Source organism: Macadamia integrifolia, chromosome 11, assembly GCF_013358625.1.
Source record: "Macadamia integrifolia cultivar HAES 741 chromosome 11, SCU_Mint_v3, whole genome shotgun sequence".
In the NCBI taxonomy this organism is placed as follows: domain Eukaryota; kingdom Viridiplantae; phylum Streptophyta; class Magnoliopsida; order Proteales; family Proteaceae; genus Macadamia; species Macadamia integrifolia.
In genome coordinates, this window is record NC_056567.1 from 29,249,698 (window position 1) to 29,272,469 (window position 22,772).

At 38.0% G+C, this 22,772-nt stretch overlaps 1 pseudogene; it reads right to left on the minus strand.

The window, feature by feature from the left end:
- Positions 1-1,280: 1,280 nt before the first annotated feature.
- LOC122093065 lies at positions 1,281-17,474 on the minus strand (annotated as a pseudogene).
- Positions 17,475-22,772: the final 5,298 nt, after the last annotated feature.

The following is a 22,772-nucleotide window of genomic DNA, read 5'->3' on the forward strand; positions in this document are numbered from 1 at the left end:
AAATAAGTAAAAATCAAAAAGAAAAATAATACCAAAGAGGACCTTAATTTGTTAATTTAAAAAAAGTATTATGAAACGCTTCATATGACAAGTCTCTTCAGATAAGGTGTAAATGGTATTGCGCACCTTACACACTCACTCTTTAGAAAAAGTAATCACTTCAATTGGCGCTTATTTTCCAAGGATTAGTTGAAACCTATTTTCACTTCTCTAAAATTACATAAAATGACAAAGAAATGATTGACAAAGGAAAAACAATTACATTAAATTGTGATAAAGATTCGCATAGGTCAGTTCAGTCTAATTTTCATCTCGTTGAATCAATTTTGTTGCTAAACTAATGGAATTCAAATCACTAAGGAAATTTTGGTTTCGATTTGATTTCATATCGATTTTTTGTTATTGATTTGTTATTGAGCTAATATCGAGTTTGGTCCAATTCATTTTCAGTTTTACATCATACATAGAGAAATCAATGGGGAAATTTTATATTATTTTTTCAGATGATTAGTCACTTTCCAACCTGTTATCCCGTTGCATATTTTATAAAAATAAATAAATTAAAACCTAAGAAAAACCCTAATAAATCTCAGTCACTCATCTAATTGAACTTTTATGGCTGAGATTAAAAGCAATAATAAAACACTAAACCTACTTCTTATGGTCATATATTAATTAAATAAACTGCCCATGGGCTTGGGCTAACCTAGGGGTGTCAACAAATTGGTTTCAATTGGATCTAACGGCGCTTGACCCTACACCATGACCAGCCCGTTTAGTTAATTGGGCTTATGTTGTGTGACATAATATTGTTTATATACTTATAAGTCTAAGAATACAATGAGAGACAAGAGATAAAATCCATGCGGCGAAGAGAGGTTATACAGATATTGAGTTTCCATGAATGAATGGAACTCAACATTGGATCAATAGATTGGATATTCTATCTATATATTATCCCAAAGCCTAACCAGTCAGTTCGCTTCTCTGAAATTGGTAATTAAGTTAATCTACCAGTAATGATATGGCTAAGCGAACCTAATGAAAAAAGGCATGTGTTGGTCCTATTGAATGAAATATTTGCAAGTTGAAATTCAGAATTTCACAATTAGAGGAAGCTAAATAACTATTTTCAAGGGTGCGAAGTATTTTAATGAATTTCAAGGATGCTAAGTTGATTTTGAATATTTGCAACTTAATCTTTGTAAATATATTTTACAAGACAATGGGATTCAAATCCTCTACAAGCCACCAATGTATGAAGCAAAAATCTTGCATCTTTATCGAGGATCTATCATAGTGATTGTCACTTCATTTATAGAGTAAGATCCTGTCTCTGTGATATATGAATCTTGGCCCTTGAGAGTTCCCTTCATAATAAGAGCAGGTTGGTTAGGCGTGGGCATATGTGTTTCGCTCTCCAACATGAAAATAACATTTGATATGGTTGGCCTATCTGACGCACTTTCTTGCACACACAACAACCCAACTTGGATGCACCTCGAAACCTCATGAGCAGGGTAGGAGTCATCCATTGATGAGCCGACTATCTCTAATGCTCTCTCTTCTTTCCACAAGTCCGATACCTGAAATTATTATATAATCATCTGAACATAAGGAATGGGAGCTCAAATATTTTTCAACAAGGATGTAAACAGATTGATGTACTTAGTCACATGTTCTATTAAATTAATAGAAGGATCATCATGAAAATATACACTGTTCTTATTGTCACTTATGATCTCCAATAATAATACCCTAAAACTAAATACATCCGACTTTATTGAGAAAAGCCCTTGTATTGCATACTCTGGTGACATATAACCACTACATGCCGTAAAACAACAAAAAAAGAAAAAAAAAAAATAGAAGTTAATTTGCCTATTGAAAGTAATATAATATTTTGCAAGTGAATGGATTTTACCCTTAAAGTGTAATAACGAACCATGCAATGAATTAATGATGATACAAATTTGCACGAACTGATCTAAATTTTACTTGACTTTATATCATGGATTTAAATCCCACCCAAGATCCAAATAAATTAGATATAAGAATTCTGATATATGATATATACAAGTCTACCTTTAAGATCCTATTTCCATATTAGTTAAATCGCCCTCATTAAGAAAAAAAAATAATCCTACTAAGGGAACAGGTGGATGAAATTTAGAAATTTAGTGTTTGGTCATTTCAATTCAATGCCTGGATTTTGCCAACCCTAGAAATGTTCGAGGGCTAGCTCACTATCCTATTTGAATTCCTAACCTGAGGATTTCAACCAAAAAAAAAAAAATTTCCAGCTTGGGATCCAAGCATAAAAAATATTTTGAATTATGGGGTAAAAAAATAAAAAATTCCTGTATGTGACGTTAGCATTTTTGTTAATGCATTGGGTTTTTATGATTTAGTCAGACCAAAGTTAACCCAATAGATAGATGGCTATAATTTGGGTTATAAGACACAATATTATAAGAAAATTGATCAAATTCATGAACTTTTTCTTCAAATGTGAGAAGAAACTTCCTGTAACTAAGCAATAAAGAAAGAGTATATGATTTGAAACAATAGCATTGCTACAACACTCAAATCCCTACTGGGCAACAACTCCAACCAACTTGGGATCGTAGGATAATATGGCAGACCTGACTAAGAAATTTCAAATGGAGTTCATATACCTGGGCATATAGGTAACAGATACATACAGAAAGCTATACCCAATGTTCCCCATGGTGAAGGATGCATGGAAATCTTAAGCTGAAAACCATTGGATGGTTCCAAGAGCCTCCACCTTTACCCGGATCCTTCATATTTTCAACTTCATAAACTTCGATCATTTTGTTTCTTTACCTCAAGAGTCTAGTGAAGATGCTCAGATAATTGTGAATGGTCTAAACAATGGAGACCTTTGGGTGCTTTGGAGAATAAGACACTCTTGCTGTTATTGAAAATTTTCTATACAATTTATTCTAGTTGATATTTTATTGCGTCTAGGAATAATAATGGGTTAGGTCTTGGTAATTGTGTTTGGATGGGTTCCGTGCAGAAGAACCACCAGATTCAAGTCAATCAAAGTGGAAGAAGTCCCATTTCACTAGGTTGATTATTGTGACTTGATGAGTTGTATAAATGAACATAACCCTGCTCACTTTTAGAAGGTTCCTTTCGAAAGTGGGTTTCAAAAAAGATGTAAAATCCAAAGAGTCTAGATCCTCCCCTCATGTGATAACCTCTCCACATAAAGATCCACCATCTATTAATTTGTCCGACCCTCCACTGATCAAAGTCAAAGGGGGTCAAATACCCAATGGATGTTGGATCCCCGTGTGGAGAGGGTAACCCATTTCGCCCATATGGATAGCTGATCAGGACTCAATCCAAATTTGATTGAACCTTATCCAAGCAGGATTGAGTGTAGTAGAAACTAGCTAGCGCATAGTTTGTGAACTAGGCTTGTCTTTTTTTCCTTAGTAAAAAGAAAGAAATAAAAGCTTACTATGTCCCAACCACTTTGGTTGTGTTTTCTTGAATTTGGTTTCCTCCAAAAATTCTTGCCATACCAAAATCTGAAATCTTGGGTTCATCTCTTCGTCTAGCAACACATTGCAGTCTTTCAAATCTCTATGAATGATTCTCAACCTGGAGTCTTGATGAAGATATAGAACACCTCGAGCAATTCCAACTATGATTTCAAATCGTTTTCTCCAATCAAGCAATGCCCTCTTACTTTCATCGGTCCAAAGTTTTGCATGAATAATTAAAAATTGAATATAAATCACACAATTTGCAACTAAATACTAGTCTACAAGATATACTGTTGATGTATACTCAAGTATAACAAGAAAAAAAAAATGTAAATAATTATTCTTAAATAACCTTTTGATTAAAGGGTGTTAATCGATTCGATTTAGAGTGTAATAGTCAAAAATAGAAACCAAACCAATTGCTAAACATTTCAACTAGTGAATTTGTAACCATTTATTAAATGGTTTCAATTACTTAGCTTTAAATGGTTTTTATCTCGATTTTGTTACCAGTGTGAAGTACTAGTCTGTTTAGGTCCTTAAATAGTTTCCCAGTTTTAAACCTTTTTCTTGAATGCATATTGCATATCTGCGTGAAATTCTAAGTGCACTTGCTAAAATATTGGGACTTGCTATAGGTTAAAAATAATAGGTTTAATGGTTTATAAACAGTTCAAATCCGATGGTTAAATGTTTTTAAACTAAAACTGAACCATTTATTAAATAGTTGAACTTTCTTAATCAGAACCTAACCCAATTTCAATTTAAATAAATCGATTTGGTTTCGATCATACATATAATACCCTTCTGTTAGATCAAACACCAAGAAATACGAATAATAAAGAGACAATAGATCCATACGACACAGAGATTTAACGAGGTTCACACACCAGGGTGGTGTGCTACGTCCTCAGGCGAAGAAGAAGATGATTCACTATGCAGAAGAGAGATTACACCCTAGCAGCGGCGAGAAAAAACTCGCCTTGAAAAACCCTAGCTGCGTAAAAACCCTAGAATACAATGACTTTCTCAACAAGCAACAGTACATTATATATACTCCAAAATTGTGGGTCGACCCATCGGGTCGCAGTCAATCCGGTCGAACCATACTACGAGAGCTACGCCCCCGCACCCCATACGAGATCAGTGATGAGCTCCGGGCTTGGGCCTATCGGCCCAACCCCTCTACTTCCATCACCGATCTCAGAAAAATTCTCATTCGGGTCGCCACCAAAATATGTCAGGTCGGGTCAATCTTCAAAACGGGTCAAGAATTCGAGACAAGCTTAACACCTTCCTTTTAATCCTTTATATAAAACTTAGAAGAAAAAAAACCGTTGGTGATGAAAGAAAGCATACCGAAAATGAAAATGAAAGTGTCTAAGCTTTTGTTAGGCATGTACTCATAGATTAACATCTTTTCTTCTTCATGGACACTACAAGCTAGAAGCCTAACCAAATTTCTATGCTGAAGTTCGGCAATCGATAGAACTTCACTTTTGAACTCTTCCATTCCTTGGCCTGAACTCTTGGATAGTCTTTTAACTGCTATCTCCTTGCCATTGAACAGCCGACCCTGGAAATTAAGCTTGAAAATGTAAACTAAATGTCATTACAAAGTAATTGATGTTGCAATATGGGAAGAGAATCCACCTTGTAGACAGCACCAAAACCGCCTTCTCCAAGCTTATTAGTGGGAGAGAAGTTGTCTGTGGCAGCTGCTACAACATCTAGTTCAATGAATGGTAACTCATGATTGGTTCCATTGTCTTCAAGCTCATTTGTTCTAGGAGAGTTTCCATAACTTGTTGAAGTAGTTGTGAAATCAAATAAGAGACCATTACGTGGCCACCTCTGTTGCTGCTTCTCAATTGCCTCTAATCATCATTGAGCATACTTAACATTAAAAGTGAAGTTGCTTGATACTGTGGTTTTAGTAAATTAACTTCCATAATCAAACATTAGGAAACTAGCTAGGTTCAAACTCACTAACTTACCACTGGTAAAGCTATTAAAACATTAAGAAAAGTCCCTTTTCCCTTACCTTTTCTCTTCTTCAGCAAACTGTACACACATGCAGCAAAAAGAAGCACACCCACAACAAGAGACACCATAAGAATCGCAACATCCCGCTTGTTTTGAAGAAAATCTTTATCTTTTCTTGCTTGTGCAGCTACACATAAAACCATCGTCATGAAATCTATTGACAAATTCAAATTCATATAAAGTTTCTATCCCATGAGAGGGGCTAGCTATAAGCTAGTTGGCATCCAATGTGGGACTAAATCCCAATACTTGTTATGTGTGCAAGTACGTATTGTGGACACGTGGCTATTATGAAAATTCTCTCTGATACCATGTAAAGTTTTCTATCCAAAAGTTTGAACTAATAGATGAAGGGACTCCTAAATTGATAAAAGGGGTTTAGAATAATTAGTAGTGGATGTGGGTCTAAATTCCCAACAAAATCATACTTTTCCATAAACTAAAATGTCAATCACCTTAAAGAAAAAGGTAGACTTCAACCAAGCCAGCCCTCGATATGAAGTGGCTACGGAGACCATCCTTTATAACAGATGCATAGATGGAGGATGGAACCTGAGACCATACGTCTATCCACACAATCTCCAATTCGCCCTAACCATCTGGACAACCCACTAATAGATAGAAGATGAAACTAACAATACAATAAATAAGGGGAATAATGGATGTATATATACAGACCTAGCTCCACTGCATCCACACGTAGGTAGAAATCCTGGCCGCCGTTAGTGAAATATCGAATGTCCATCAAGGTGCCAAACCAAGCAATGCAGCCAGTGCCTCCGCGGGTAATATCAGTAGGAGCATAGGCGGTGCAAGAGCAGTTCTTCAAGCATTCTTGCTCACATTCCTTGAGACTCAGATTCACGTCAACAAGGGTCATGGACATATCAGGAAGCTTCACGCTTACCAACTTCAACAACCCATCCCCCTTACCACACCCAAGGCTTCTCTTGCTCACACACCCACTCGACCATTCCCTCAAGTACTAATCTCTTGGAGAATTAGGTTGGAATCCTGGAAGACATGAGCACTCCACCGTGTTGTCCATGTTACAACACCCGTAGGCCCCACAATGTCCATAGTCATCACACCAATCGTTGGGGGACGAATAGAATGTGTTCCATTTATTGTTCATCTCCACCCACGTCCTCCCTTCTAAGTACCCGGAATCATCCACCATGAATGTGGAGAAGATGGAGGAGTTATAGATCAAGTACTGCTCGTCTGTGGTGTTGATGAAATCGTACCTCATCACATAGCTCTGAGTCATCTCGGGAACCCCACTCAGCGCTTGACCGTTCTAGGGAACGGTTCGCCAGAACGGGGCTGACTCTTTTTTCAAGAATAATTCAGGTGACCCTTGTGAGTCGAACCCGTACGAGTAGGTTCCATGGCCAGGGTCGGCCTTGGACCTCCAGGATGAAATTATCCGGTTCAATCCGGTCCTCCTGTCAAACCCTAGTTTCATACCAGGAAGCCATGGTTGTGTAGGATGGTCGAAGCTTTGCCACAGGATCCTATTGCTATCGCTAGTGCCTCCACCGCCGCTGTATAGAACCAGGTTTCCGGTGTTAAGTAGCTGCAGAACGGTGGTGTTGGAACTTATGGAGACATTGGTGGAGCAGAGTGGACGTCTCTGATCTCTACGGGAAGAGACAACCAGATTCCCATCCTGGGCGATGGAGAGGACTCTGGAGGAATCTTTAACTGGGTTGTCTCTGTTGGCGACCCAAACCACGGTGGCTTCAGGAACTTTATGGTACCAAATCCCGACGTACCTGAAAGTAGAAGATCCAGGGCTGATGAAACCCAATGCGAAATTGCTTCCGGCGAAGACGACCATTTCGCCATCGGTGATGGATTCAGTTGGGTTTAGGGTATTGGCAGTAGAAGATGTATGGGCGGTGGCGAGGGCACAGAACTGGAAGAGGAGGAAGCAAAACCATGTGGGAGAGAACATGGGGTCTGATGATGATCGATGTTTCCCTATCACTCAAAAGTCACAACTCACCACCACTAAATTACAGTAGTAGTTATCGATTAAGTAAAGGCTACTTCACTTATTATATGAAGACGATGGGACCATGGGAGTGCCAAAGGTAAGTGGACATACGTCACCGCAGTTAAAAGTTGGCCGGGCCTTCATGGAATTTACTACAAACTTCCACTAACTTGGCTACTTGCACTGTTATGGAACACAAATATTGTTAAGATTTGTCTCGAATTCTTGATCCGTTTTAAAAAAGGACATGTTTTGACATATTTTGGTGGCAATCGAATGGGAAGTTTTCTAAGATCTGTGATGAAAGTAGAGGGGTTGGTAACCCGCTGGGTTGACCTGGGACTTGAAATATATAATGTACGATTGCCTTGTTGAAAAATTCATTGTATTTTTTAGGGGGTTTTTCGAGTTAGGGTTTCAGGATGAGTTTTGGGTGTAATCTCTTATAATGAAATATATTCTTCTTCGCCCGAAGACATAACACACTACACTAATGTGTGAACCTCATTAAATCTTTATGTCATACAGATCTTTTGTCTATTTATTTTCGTATTTCTTGATGTTTAATCTAACATATATAATTATTACTGGGCTTCATTTTTAAGAGTAAAAATTATAAGCACAAACAGCCTGCTTCGGGATAAGAAAAGAAAATTTGGCTGCCCCCAAAAGGAGCGACAGCTGCATCTCGGATCTATAGCCATTCTTTCTTTCATTTTTTATTTCATAATCTGCACCCACCCAGCGCCTCATCGTACCAAAACAACTCATCAAATGCATCTATTGGTTGAAGTACTAACGGGTCCCAATCTCGAGTTAACTGAGTTCCGATTTCAGAGCAAACTCAAACCAGTGGGAATTAATGGATGCTCATCAGTTCATGTGTCAACACATAGTCGCAGCTTGGGTTGTACTTGAAGAACACAGCCCGAGAGAGAGAGAGAGAGAGAGAGAGAGATAAGAACTAATTCTCTACTAGCTAGTGGTCCCCTATTTCAGTCCAAAATGATCTAGGAAAAGGTGTAAACAATAATAGAAAGGGATAATAGTATGCCAACTGCCAATGAAGAACAGCAAAGATCGCTTGTAAAGATAAAATGTTGAAGCATTGGCAATGAGCAGGAATATAGTAATGGAGGAGGAAAAGTGTTTTGTGTTTTCAACACTTAGAAGACAAAATTAGGGTTTAGGTTTCAACACGAGACCGCTGTTTTCTCCAACAATATTAGGGGCCCGTTTGATAACGTTTCTGCCGTTTCTGTTTCAAGAAGCGACAGAAACATAAATTTCCGTTTCTAGAAACATAAACGGAATTGAAGGTGTTTGATAAGTCATGTTTTTAGAAGTTGATAGTAACCAATGAAAGAATGCCCACAAGTCGTTTCCAGAAACGGCGAAACAAATTGAATTTGTTTTGCCTAGGTCGTTTCTTGAACCATAAATAAGTAAAAATTTCTATTTCTATTTCTATTTCTGAAAATAAGTGAAACGAAACAGTTTTATCAAACGCTTTTTACTCCGTTTCTGTTGTTTCTAGAAACAGAAATGGCAGAAACGCGTTTCTTGAAACGTTATCAAACGGGCCCTAGATTATGAGCGTTTCTTGTTCCGTGCAGGGTTAAATATTTCAACATTCGACCATAAACGTACAGGGTTCCTGGTTTTGTGAAAGGTATTATTTATTTTTTTCTTTTTCTTTTTATGTCGCAGTTGTAGGTTGGATTGAACTTGAAGGAAGCCAGATCAGAAAGAGAGTTCTGTCAATTCTCCTACGTTGGGCGACTAGAGTGCATTAGACGATTGGGAGTATTTGAACACGAACTCCAACATATGGGCATGCACCCCAATAGACTTCCAGTCATTAGATGTGTATTGAACGTCCAGCATAGCTAGAGAGGAGCTCATTCTTCTCAATTTCTATTGGGATTTAGATTCTTTCCAACGTGAGATGCTGAAGAGAGACCAATGAAGAAAGCGATAAAAACAAAACAGAAGACAGAAAACATGCGTAAGGAAAGAGAAAAAGATGAAAACCTCACTGATCCTTCCAAAGCATCCCCACACTGGAGAGGATCTTAATCTTGTTCTTTTGTGCCATTGTCTTCAATTTCAAACAAAGTTGATAACATCAGGAAGCCTCTACCAGATTTATGGTCAGCCTCAAGATTGGACCACATGTCATAATTCCTCCCTCATACGGCTTGTGGCATATGGTAGAAATGGAGCAAAATGAAGAAGAAAACGAACGTGAATGTTTTTTAGTCACATCTTTGTTTTCTTTGGAGAGTGGGGGGATTGATCACCTACGAATTTGTTAAACTGAAAAAAGATAAGTTTTGGATATATTATATTTTCCATCAAAGACAGACTTTGTATAAACATTTTATTTTGTCACCCAAATAGAAACTAGCAACGATGACCTAAGGTGTTTTAAGATTTTGCGAGATGACTCTGGAGATTCCTCGTGCCCCAGTGGTATTCAGAATCCTTCAAATGATGTTATGATAAAATAGCTATAATGAGTTTTCAAATAATAATAAAAAAAAATTTAATCTTTTTTTTTTTTTTTTTTTTTCGTAGAATGATCTAACCCAATACCTAGAGTTAGACCAAATCTTGTTCAAATCACTTGCTATGGTGAAGCCACTTGAGTGTTTGGTGGAGCACGGTACACGCAATTGAAGATTCTTCTTCAAAATGGATTACGTTTAACCCATGATGATGTGTATGCTTCACCTTTGAGCATGCCCAGCGATATAGAATCTTGCGACGTGGCCTTATCCTGGCTGCCCAGATTTTGTTCCTATCTATATTGTAGTACTATAATTTGGTACTCAAACCAATCGAGGAGCCCAGAATGGAATCTAGGCACTAAAAAGAGATTTTGCATTATTTTACGAGCTAAAGAGAGAGAATAAACACTTAGGACGTCTCCCCTCGTTCTCTATTTTCACAATGTATCTTCAGGAAAAGTGGGCAAAGAGCTCGTTTAACTTGCTCTGAACTACCCAAACTCTTCAATTTTGATTCTTTTTCGTGCAACAGCACAAGAATTATGATATCTTCTCTATCTAAATTCGGAATGAAACGATTCAACTTGAGTTGTAACCACGCCTCGATGGGATTCATTTTTGATGCAGACCCACTAACCAAAAATAGCATCAAAATCGCTCCCTCTGCATGAACCTATGAATTCCAATTTTTTATGCATAGTACCTTCACTTGCTGCTCCAGGCCTCTATTAAATGTTGTGTAAGGAACTCATACGCTTTCAAAATGCATTCCACATGTCCGAGTGCCTCTATAACCCTACCAAATGGCCAAACTATCCTTGACACTATATTGTTGATTGTTAGACTATTCCAGATCTTCCAACTAACCAAAGTTCATTGTCACAGTACCAAATTGATTGGTAGCATTGCCAACAATGATGACACAACCTTAGAATACTCCAATTTCCCAACATGCATATATATAGTGTTATAATGCATACGGCATATAATGTTTAGCATACCAATGATGGAAATCTAATTAACTAGGTATATTAAGATGCCTAACACTTTTCTCTTACTACAACCCAACACAAGCCCAACCTGTAGTCATACTAGTTCAGAGTGGAATTAATAGTTTGACATTGTGACCCAAAGCATTTCTTGCAGCCTAAACTAGTGTTGTTTTCACACTCCCTTTGGAAACCAACGGCCATAATCTATTTTTCCATCAGCAACCATTTCTTAGTAACCTAGACTTATGCTCTCTTACTTTTCCTAGAATTCCTCCATATCCGCCAACCAAATGACCTCGTAAAGAATATTATCAAGTAGATTGTGTTATTCGCTAGATCCCTCAACTCTTGCCACTTATCTTTTGTCATCTTATCCAATTGGTCTGATATCTTCTTGAGTGTCCACTCTTACGTAAGGATATTCTTCATCTGTTGTTGCCACAAGATAAAATCATTATGACCACTGAAGCATTTTATGGAGAAGCTTGAACTCTTCTCAATCACCCAATGTTATAGCCTCTATGATGGTCATCAACCTCAACGAACCTGATCACTGTTGAATTTACACTAACATACATGATAAACATAATTAAAGCGAAATATGTCTGGTCCCCACTATTCACTGACTCTACAATGCTAGAAAACCTTGGAAGGCCAAGCCACACGTGAACAAGCTTTCCTCCTTGTGAATTCCAATCAAAAGTTCTTTTTCCCTAACCTAGGGCACACTGTGTTCCAACTTTTGCCTTTTTTTTAATTCCACAATTTCACCTCGTTGACAATTTCATTGTCTACTTTTTCTTTATTTTTAATTCTTCTCGTTTCTTCTTCTTCTTTTTTTTTTTTTTTTTTTTTTTTTTTTTTTTTTTTCTCTTCTTCTTCTCTTCTTTTCTATTCTTCCCTTATTTTCTTCTATAGCAATAAAGAAGGTAAAAAATTCCTCTCCCACACCGCAAGATGTGGACTCATAAAGAAATAAGCCTTTTTGTCTTCTTCCTATTTCTTCACCATTATAGCTTCTCTTTTTATAATTTTACTTTATTTTCACCTTTACCGTGAGCGTCTTCCCTCTCTATTAGGGTAGTGTGCACTCATTTCTCTATCAGCTACACAAATCCGTGAAATCCCTATTGTACATAAAGAAAACAAAAAGGGGATCCGAGAATTCCTATGAAGAAAAAATAATTACTCCTACTATAACTCCTTCCACTCTCTTTGTGCATCGGCCGTTCCATAATCTCAATGCACCACTTATAATGATTTGTCAAACTTTTCTTTAATACCATTTGTTGCGAACGAATGCACAAATATGAGAAGAAAAAAAAAAACAAGTCAACAATCATAATGTGGTTCGTCACAAACGCCTAATTTCACTTTAAAGAATTTCGGAAAAACACTCTACACCGCTATCCACCTCACATTGTGATCTCCCTTGCTTGTGTCTAGGGTTTTTTCTAAAAAACATAATCACTAAAAATCCAAATATCTACACAATTACAATTATACTTTTGTACATGTAATGGACCCAAAACCTGATTCAAACATAAAAAAGCTCAATAATAACTGCGTGAACTCCAAAAATATAAACCATAAAACCCAACAATGCATATATCAAATCCCTCTCTAAATTTTCCCATGACTTTATCTCCACTGGCTGAACAGAACACATGGCACTTTGTGCAATAAAATTTGCATTTACAAGGCTGCATGACATTAACAGAGGTGTTGATCAGCCTGATCCATATGCTCCTCTTGCTTTCATGGCTAATTTGCAGGTTTTAAGTCATATAAATGTACATCTATATGGCTGATTTGGCTCTTTTATGGCGCGGGGTTGCGCAAGATATCGTCTAGCACTGCTCCTCTCAACACGTGGACTGATGTCGATCTAAAGGCTCCAAGGGCTGAAGACGTAGGGAGGACTAGATCCCTGTGATACATATGAACACTCGATAGGAAACCCTTATCTCTTCCATCGCACCTTCATCGAAGAAGTATTCGTAGCAGCCAAAAACTGAATTGAAGCAAAACAGACCAGCAAAACTCTACTTTAAATAGTTCATTTTGATGAAAAACCCTGTAAGTTGTAAATGGGCACAATAGAAAACCCTCTTCTCTTCTGAATCTAGGAGTGCTCTGATTTTACTGTTCAACTATGAAAAGGATAAAGGAGATGGCTACTTTTAAGTGTAGCATTCTTAAGAACTTATCTTCTTCGTGCTATCGCATTTAGATAGAAATTAATTCTCCTTAATCTTTCGTGGGTTATTAAATTAAAATCCTTACTTTCATTGATCTTTCAGATCATGAATACTCCAAATTGGATGATGCACAATCATCTGATATCAAGACTTCTCTTTGGAAAGAAAGCTAAAAGTTGTATTGCACAATTGTGGTTATTGCATGTCCTAATCAATCAATCTCATTTATCTCAGAAACACACAACTTTTGAACCATTACCTGAAAAGCTACCTTGATGAACACACAAATTTTGAACCATTATCTGAAATGCTACCTTGATGCCACTTTCCTGTTCAATATAAAAGATCACAGAGGTGTCAATCATAGGGAAGCATAACCTATTTAACGATTCTGAGATGAGATCCGTGGGTGAGTAACATCGATGTACATAAACAGCAAAAACAAATTTCATTTAACATTCCAACTAAAGACCTAGCCCTCCCAACGTCTTCAGCCCTTGGAGCCCTTAGATCAACATTAATCCACGTGTCAAGAGGAGGAGTCGCACCAGATGATACCTAGCGCACCCCCACGCCATAGAAGAGCCAATCCCTATATGGCAATGCCATCCAGCCACCTCTCTTATTAAAGGTATGGTGTGTTTAGTACAAGTATAGATAAAGAATCACTCTTATTTCTTAATTACATATGGTTTTTTTTTTTTCCTCACAAAGGGTGTCCAAGCCTGGGGCTTGACTAGTCCTGCGTGCCCATATTGACCTCACAACCGTATGGATCGGATCATACCAGGGTTGAATGAGAACCATTCAACTACATATGGTTACATCCAAGATATATTACAATTAGTAGTTGGTAAAAGGCTTTGCAGAGTTGTAACTATATTGTGATTAATATTGTAATTAAGCACACAACCCATTACTTTTTCACTTTACATTACACCATGGTTGTGAGAAAGTAACAGTTAAAACCATGAAAAGTCAGTAAGAGAGCCATGAGATACTGAAGGCTTACATTTTTGCTCTATCGACCTGATAACAATGTAACTGTAACACAATTTGTGGAAGAGGAGTGTAGCTTACTTGAAGATGATGAACTTGCCTTGGTGGAATACTTCTCTGAAAAAAAAGCCTGGTTGTTGAGGTTGGGGCACCACTGCATTTTCACTACCCAACATGAACACCACCGATGACATGGTTGGCCTGTTCTCCATTTGTTGTTGGACGGACAAGAGACCCACATGAATACATCTTAACACTTCAGTTGCAACACATGAATCTCTCACTGATGGGTCTATGAGTTCCAAGGCCTTTCCTTCATTCCAAAGTTTCCATGCCTGTTATAATTCCAGTTCATTTAGTTTTCTGTCACATAATAGTAATGCAATGGGGAAAAAAATGCAATTGGTGAGTGAGCCACACTTACATGCCCAAGTAGGTTAAGTTGATGTTTTGGATTATAAAACCCCCTATTCTTCTTCCCACTTATCATCTCTAACACCGGAACTCCAAAGCTGAAAACATCTGACTTTACCGAAAAGAGCCCTTCTATTGCATACTCTGGAGACATATAACCACTGTTCCCATCACAAATAAATAAAAAAAAAAGGTCATATCTACCTGTTAGAGCAAACGCCAAGAAATACGAAAATAAACAGATAATAGATCTGCACAACACAAAGAATTAATGAGGTTCACACACTGGTGTAGTGTGCTAATTCCTTGGGCAAATAAGAAGACGTTTCACTATGCAGAAGAGAGATTATACCCAAGCAATGGTGAGAAAACTCGCCCTGAAACCCTAGCTCGAAAAACCCCCAAATTACAATGACTTACTCAACAAGAGAACAGTACATTATATACTCCAAGTGGCAGGTCGACCCATTGGGTCGCGGTCAATCCAGTCAAACCATACCGCGTAGCCCCCGCATCCCCATATGAGATTAGTGTTGGGCTCCAGGCTTGGGCATATTGGCCCAACCCCTTTGCTTCCATCACAGATCTCAGAGATCTTCTCATTCGGATCGCCATTAAAATATGTCAGAGAATGTCAATCTTCAAAATGGGCCAAGAATTCAAGACAAACTTGACTCTACCTAAACTGTCCACAAATTTGTTTTGAGAATTTTGAAATGCTTAGTAAAAAAATTGTTGATTTGGATGAGGGTATGATTGGAGGTAAAACTTACTATGCTCCAACCACTTTGTTTGTTTCTGCTTCTATTTGATCTCCTCCAAAAATTCTCGCCGTACCAAAGTCTGAAATTTTTGGCTCCATATTGGAGTCTAGTAGAATATTGCTTGCTTTGAGATCCCTATGAATAATTCGCAGTCTAGAGTCCTGATGGAGATAAAGAAGTCCTCGAGCAATTCCAAAAACAATGTTGAAGTGCTTTTCCCATTCTAGTAATGTGCTTCTTTTCTCACCTGCAACAATTTTATAGTCCAAGTTAACACCAGCTCTTATTGAAGGAGGCTAACCACAAATACTGTTTCATAATTAATGAAAGTGCCAAGGAAAATACAAACCAAAAATATAATGGTCCAAACTTTTGTTCTCCGTATACTCATAGATCAACATGGTTTCAGCACCTTCAATACAACAACCAAGAACCTTAACAAGGTTCCTATGTTGAAGTTTTGAAATTAATATGACTTCATTATTGAATTCATCAATTCCTTGTAATGAGTTCTTGGAGAGCCTCTTCACATCTATTTCTTGTCCCCCACATAGTTCACCCTACACTTTATAACCAAACACTCTAATAGCATCATAATCTGAATGAGGAAAAACCAAGATATGAATAACTACCGACAAAGAAAAGAAACAAAATTAATGTGTATGTCCTTATGGAGTAGCAAAAATACCTTGTAAACAGGGCCAAATCCACCTTCACCGAGCTTATTTGATTCTGAGAAGTTATTTGTGGCTATAGCAATGGTGGCCAAATTGAAGCAAGGTAGCTCAAGGTCATCCATTTGGCTCTTATCTATAGTATCTTGCTCTTCATTATCCACTTCCTTGCCTACTATAAGAACATAGTAATTATATAAACATTCTGCTACATATGGATGAATTTTAAGTAACAAAAAACCTCATTATCTTTGTCTTCAAGGCCAATCATGCAATACAAATCGGTGGGAATCAAATAGAATTTGGGGCGGTCCAAATCAGTCGGAATGACCATAATCTAATTCTGATTCTTGAATACATGGGGTACTTCAATACTTGCTAGAAACCAGAAACCCTTGTCCCACAGACACTAAATATGGAGGTAAGTAACAGGTTATTTTGCTTTTGAATTTGGTAACGTTAGATTGAATTCATCATAGATTGACAATAGCTTGGAATATTTCATGGGTTGGCCAACATAACCAAGGGCCAAGAATATGTTTAGGCAGGCCGAGGCCTGGGAATTATAATATAGATTCAGCCTGGCCCAATCTCTGTGGGAGGCTGATGCATGAGGGACATCCCCGGGCTTCAGCTTTGAAGCCTGAGACTGCCCAGCATTTAGATATATTAGGGGGAGTGTTTCCCGGACAAGGGGATGCAAAATGATTACCATACCCCTCTCGGTCGATGTCCCCGCATGTACTCTCATTGACAGGCATGCTAGTACAGGTGCCATGCACCCCCATAGAGAACTTTCTTCTTATATCATAAGGAAAAAAGAAGCCTCAAAGGCAAAGTGTCCCCAGCGCCCAGACACATGGGCAGCTTAAATGACTGCCCCACCGCCTCACCCCTCATGAAAGGTAGGATTCCGACCCCTTTCAATGCTTCAGTGTGATATCCCATTGACCCCATGCTGGCGCAGGGGCCACGCTGCCTTTTAGGAAACTCTCTCCCTATATAATATTAGGAAAATTATTCCTTGTGGGGGCATCTGGCCCTTGCGCCAGTGCTCCATGTGTCTATCTCTCTTCTCCCCTTGTGAATGACATCTTTGACCTTATTGGGAGACGAAAGAGAGAAATATTCATGATTATGATGGCCCACAGGCCCATGATGTATAAATCTAACTGGACTATTATATATATTTTTTTTTGTAACAACTGTACTACTATATTGCATATTTATAATATTTATAAGGAAATATATTAATGAATATGATGGCCCAAAGACCCATGAATAAGAACAATTTTATCTGAGGTGTAGAATATGATGAGATTAAATTACCTTCAAGAATTGTCATGTTAATCTTCTAGTTCCAAAGGTGCCAACCAGAGCAGCCCAGGAGAAGTATTCCTGAAACAAGTGCTATTGTGACTATCACTATCACTTTGCCCTTTCTCTTGGAATCACCTTGTGCAACCGCTTCACAGCCACATTGTATTCACCAAAACAACATATAACATAAAAGTGAAAGACTCATCTGGAAGCAACAAATAAGGTTTACTTTCTAGTCTGGCCATCAAGTGGCCATAGAAGAAGAGGTTTTCTTAGATCACAAAAATTCAAAGCAGTAGAGCCCACATTCTGGTAGAGGAAGTAATGCATTCATTGATGTTTAAGTGCCCTTGCCGGTTTGGTGCTTAAGGTTAGGTCTTTATTAGCTTGATTTACTGGTAGCGAGAGGCCAAGCCTGACAAGAACTAATGGCAGAGGATGTGGAGGAGGATGAGTCCACATCCTCAGCAGAAGCACCATTGAGCATTCTATGACTGAAAGCATCTGGGTACACTTCTCTAATGAGTGAGATTAGTACGTAACCAAGAAGGGACATAGTCTTCTTTAATAACACAATGCCTATCTCCCATTAAGGTAGGTCAATCAATTAAAAAGCAAGTCTTTCCTATTTGCAATCAAACTAATACGGTGGGTATCCTTAATAGAATCCAAGATAATTTGCAATCAAGTTGTTGTAACTCGGTAGTCACTGAGAGGGGGGGTGAATCAGTGAGTCCAATTTTGATCCCTAAAAACCTGTTCGATGTCTGGCCAAGAAAAACCTGATATACCTGTCCCTGTTTGCACACAGTCGTATGCACACTCATCCTCTCATAGGCACTTCCAAGTGTGCACACCCATTCCACATTCCACACACTTCAATATAAAATGTAAAAAACAAGCACCCACAACACAAGGTATTTACGAGGTTCGGCAATTTGCCTACACCCCCGGAGTAGTGCCTGTAAAGGTTTTGTACCTACTCAATACACTATTTTTGACTGCACCCACAGTCGAGAGCACCCACACCCAATTTTCTCACGCCGAAGCTGAGATGGCACTCATAGTGCCGATACAATGTGTAGCACCCACTACACGGGAGCACCCACTCCCGATGCTTAGCACTCACTAAGCACACAATAAATAATACAGTAAATTGGGGCTTATATCAATGCCCTACAAATAAGCCTTGCCTAGCAAATACATCCACAACTAGCTAGCATGCTTACAGTTCATCCACAACTAACCTAGCATGTATACATTCATCCACAACTAACCCTAGCATATATACATGCATATAATGTAAAATCAAAGGTTAGAGAATCTTACAACCGATTGCCTGGGATGACTGAAAACTTGTACTGACAAGTTTGGTGCTCACACCTTCTCTCTCATTGGCTTCTTGCTCTTCAAAGCAAACACATCCTTACTTTCTTCTCTTCCTCCTTGGTTTTAGTTAATGTACCATTAACACACTTCAACCATCTCTTTTAGCTCCTTTAATGGCCTAAGAACATTTATCATCAAGTATGTATGTTCGTTCAAGGACCAACAAAGAGGGGGAAACTGCTCCTACCAAAACTGTAGCCTTCTTTCACTCAAAACTCATTTTTGTTGCTTCCATGGTGTAGGGCTTGAAAAAACAAAGAAGCTGCAACTTGGTTCACCCAAATCCGAGTTAAAATGAGGGAGATATGACCATTTGAAGTTGGAGCAATGAGATAGCCTGAAATAGAATCTTCGTAGGAGTGGCGTAGGCTACACCGGTAGTGCGCGCAACAGTGGCGCAAATCTGGCCATAGATCTCATCAAGGAGAATTTCTTAATATAGACCGTCCGATTAAAATAACGGATAGTAAATCTCAACCACAAGATTCGAATAAAATAGTCAACTAATGACGTCATGATGACATCAGCGGTCAGCATGCACTTTTTGTTGTCGATCTATGATTGGTTGCTTTTCTGGATTTTAAGGGAGCTTGTCTCCCATTCACAAAAGTGAAAGGCTTATCCACCATTAGATCTGAATCCTCCATGATGGCTTTAATCAGATTTCATGAGATCATTAAGATTGGAATCTTTTTTATATCTTCTATACACGCGTGAAACACACCAACATACCTTGATAAGGTGAAGCGCCAGTGCATCAAGAATTATGCACCTAACTAATCAAATCCTACGCGCAAGCATCTATCTCGTCCATGTCAGCACAAAATCTCAGTAGCCTTTGGATGGGCATCAAGCCTACGTGGTCGAATCTTGACCATCCATTTCACTTCCCTTTACTCCTCTGTATTACAATCAAGCCCCTGCCTCCATATATTTCAGTGCTTAAAGATCCCTTGCAACTCAGACCTTCAAAATATTGAAATTACACAAAAGCCCTTCAAATTTCAAAAATAAATTCCAAAAAATCCACCCAACACCGAGAGCAACTGATGGATTTTCGGTTTGGATTTTTGAACCGACTTTACGGAAACACTTATAAATTTTTCATACGATATCTAATTGAGATGAAACGAAGTGCGTTGGAATTATAACTGGATGCCCTATGACTTTTCATAAGACTCAATCACCTGAATCATCCATGTAAAAAGACCAAAATGCCCCTAGGCCTTTCCAATGACGTATCTTTCTCATACGGAATCAGAACGCGATGAAATCAGAACTGTTGGAAATATTGTATTTTTTTCATATTGTTACATGGAGAACACTTCCTTTAAAAAATTCATCTTCAATGCCAAAACTGCCCTCGACTGCCACAAATGTCGTAACTTCTTCATACGGTATCGGAATGCGACAAAATTAGATCCACTGGACTAGATAAATTACAATCTATATTTTTTATGAAGAAATGATCTTCCAAAAATGTCATTTTCACTGCCGAAAATACCTCCGATCGTAAATAGGCCAATTTTACCAGTTTTGACCCAGAAACCTGCACCACCTATTAATGATGTATTAAACCACTCCATGCATACCAAGCTGCTCTGTTATCTCATCGGTGACACTGGACACTTCCATGTCATCATTTTCATCCACGTCACCCAAACTGACCACGTCATCACCGCCACGTGGCTGAGTTGCCAACAACGACAACCATAAAACAACAATCAAATATTGGGTTTCCATAATATAACCCAATCAATGGTCAATTGGAACAAATAAGGAAAATAAATCCTACAGTTGCAACTCTCTTCTTCATCTTCAGAGACTTGAACCTACTCAAGCGAGATTGGGAGAACAATCAAGATTCAAGACTCTGCTACCCCATCCTAATTCGGCGTCCGGCCACTGCTGCAACTAATTGCAATCCAACACCACTCAACTTCTCTATTGCAGTCCGCGGTGCTATGGCTGTCCCATTTGAGTTTTCAAGTCTTTCGATCTCTCGATTCTCGACTGAAATACAAACAGAGCATCTATCTCATAGTCTAAGGTACCCTTTTCTGTCATTCTGCAGTGCTCTGCTACTTTTCCACTTTTTTCCCCTTATTAATCTTTTGAACCTCTTCTATGAGATTTTCCAATGATCGGGTTTGTTGTTGGTATGAATTTTTTATTTTTTATTTTTATTTTTTTGAAAGTCTAAGTGATAAAACTTATGCCGCCATTGTTTCTTCTGTTTTACAATAATAGTGCATGTGCATGCCTTTCTTATTTGCATTCTGTTCATGTAGATTTTCTTCTTTTTCCTCAAATGTTCTTGTTATTTTCTGAAGTTTGAATGGTTCGCGTGACAACTCATGCTCCCTAAGTGGATGGTCGATGTTCCTCCTCGATTAACAACTCATGCTGCCGAGGGTACTCTTTATATGCTGTAGTCCTGAGTTCACCTTTTTTTGGTTGAACCCTAAGATTGCGGAAACTGGAGCATGTAATCCTCCTTCACAGTATCATAGATATAGATTCACTCCAGTCGTCATTTATGAGTGTGATCATATCGGCCTACACGAGGCATATACAGGTGCTTTTCCTTACACCAAAGATGGGTTATCGTTCTACAACAAGAAAGATCCTGATCTTCTTAATTGGGAATTCAACGAGAACTTCAGAGTAGCATTTACATGTTTGGGAAATCTATTACTTGGATTCTTAGACAGTCTTTAAACATGGTATTTAGAACAATGCAACAAGTAGCAAATTTGGACCCTAACAGCTGATGTGTCCTACAAATTTTATCTTATGGGGACAACATTCGACAAAAATGGATGATTGCAATGATCTAATTCGTTGTGGTGCTTGTTTGGATGAAACATCTTGTCACTGTTTCAGCAATTTTGTCCTGATAGTTTTGGTTAAATTTACAGTATGCGATTAATTTATAAATAAAATTTCATATATTTATAGTTTATTTTGTATCCTAATCTAATAGTTTCTGGTTTATTTTATTTTGTTTGTATTCTCTCACACTTTCTTTCTCTCCCCTCATCTATCCATGTTGTGATAATAACAAATAACCCCACAAATACTAGACATTTAGTATGTGCTATAATTTTGAAGCAGTTGGTTTTTTATATATGATTAATTCACAAAGCATGACTTAGGTTGTGGGATTCTTTCACCTTTTGTGTTTTGTTTGATTCTATTTAGGGGCCATTTACTCTGTTTTAATTAAGCGTGAATCATGGTTTTCTGTGTGTTCCTCTGTTTTCCTCTATAGTGAGTGGTAGGATATTTAAATGTGATGTTGTGATAGGTGTCGGTATTCAAGGATTTCAATCAGTGAAAGTTAGTTCTCATGAAAAGTACTTGGTGGTTAGTGATTTTCTAAAGAGCTTGTATGTGTTTTTAGTTATTTCCAAATAAACATGAACTTATAGTTATAAATGCGTTTACCAATGGGAATCTGCTAGCAAAAATTGAGCAGAGTACAAACAAACACCTTTTATACCCTTCTGCCCCCCCCCCCCTCTTCATATTTGTCATCTAAAACATGATACAATAATTTCTTAGACAAAAATAGGAGGCTCACAATGCATAGATACTCACATTGAACTTTAGTTTTCCAAGCAAGGATAGTGTTATTTATGGACAAGAAGCTCTATAAAACATTTATTTTCTTTCTTCAAAAGAAAGAGAATGTGTAATCCATCTTTATGATGAATAGATATGACTTTATGATTATATCAATTTCTAATAATGCATTCTGGAACAATCACTTTGTTTGAGATTTAAAATGTAACCGCAAGCGTACGGATCAGTGTAGCTACGGGTCGAACACAGGGAGAGCAGCCACTTTATTTTTTATTTCTTTTAATAATGCGAAAGTGAACTAATTAATGGTTGTGATCTAATTCTAATTACCGCCCTAAAAATAACG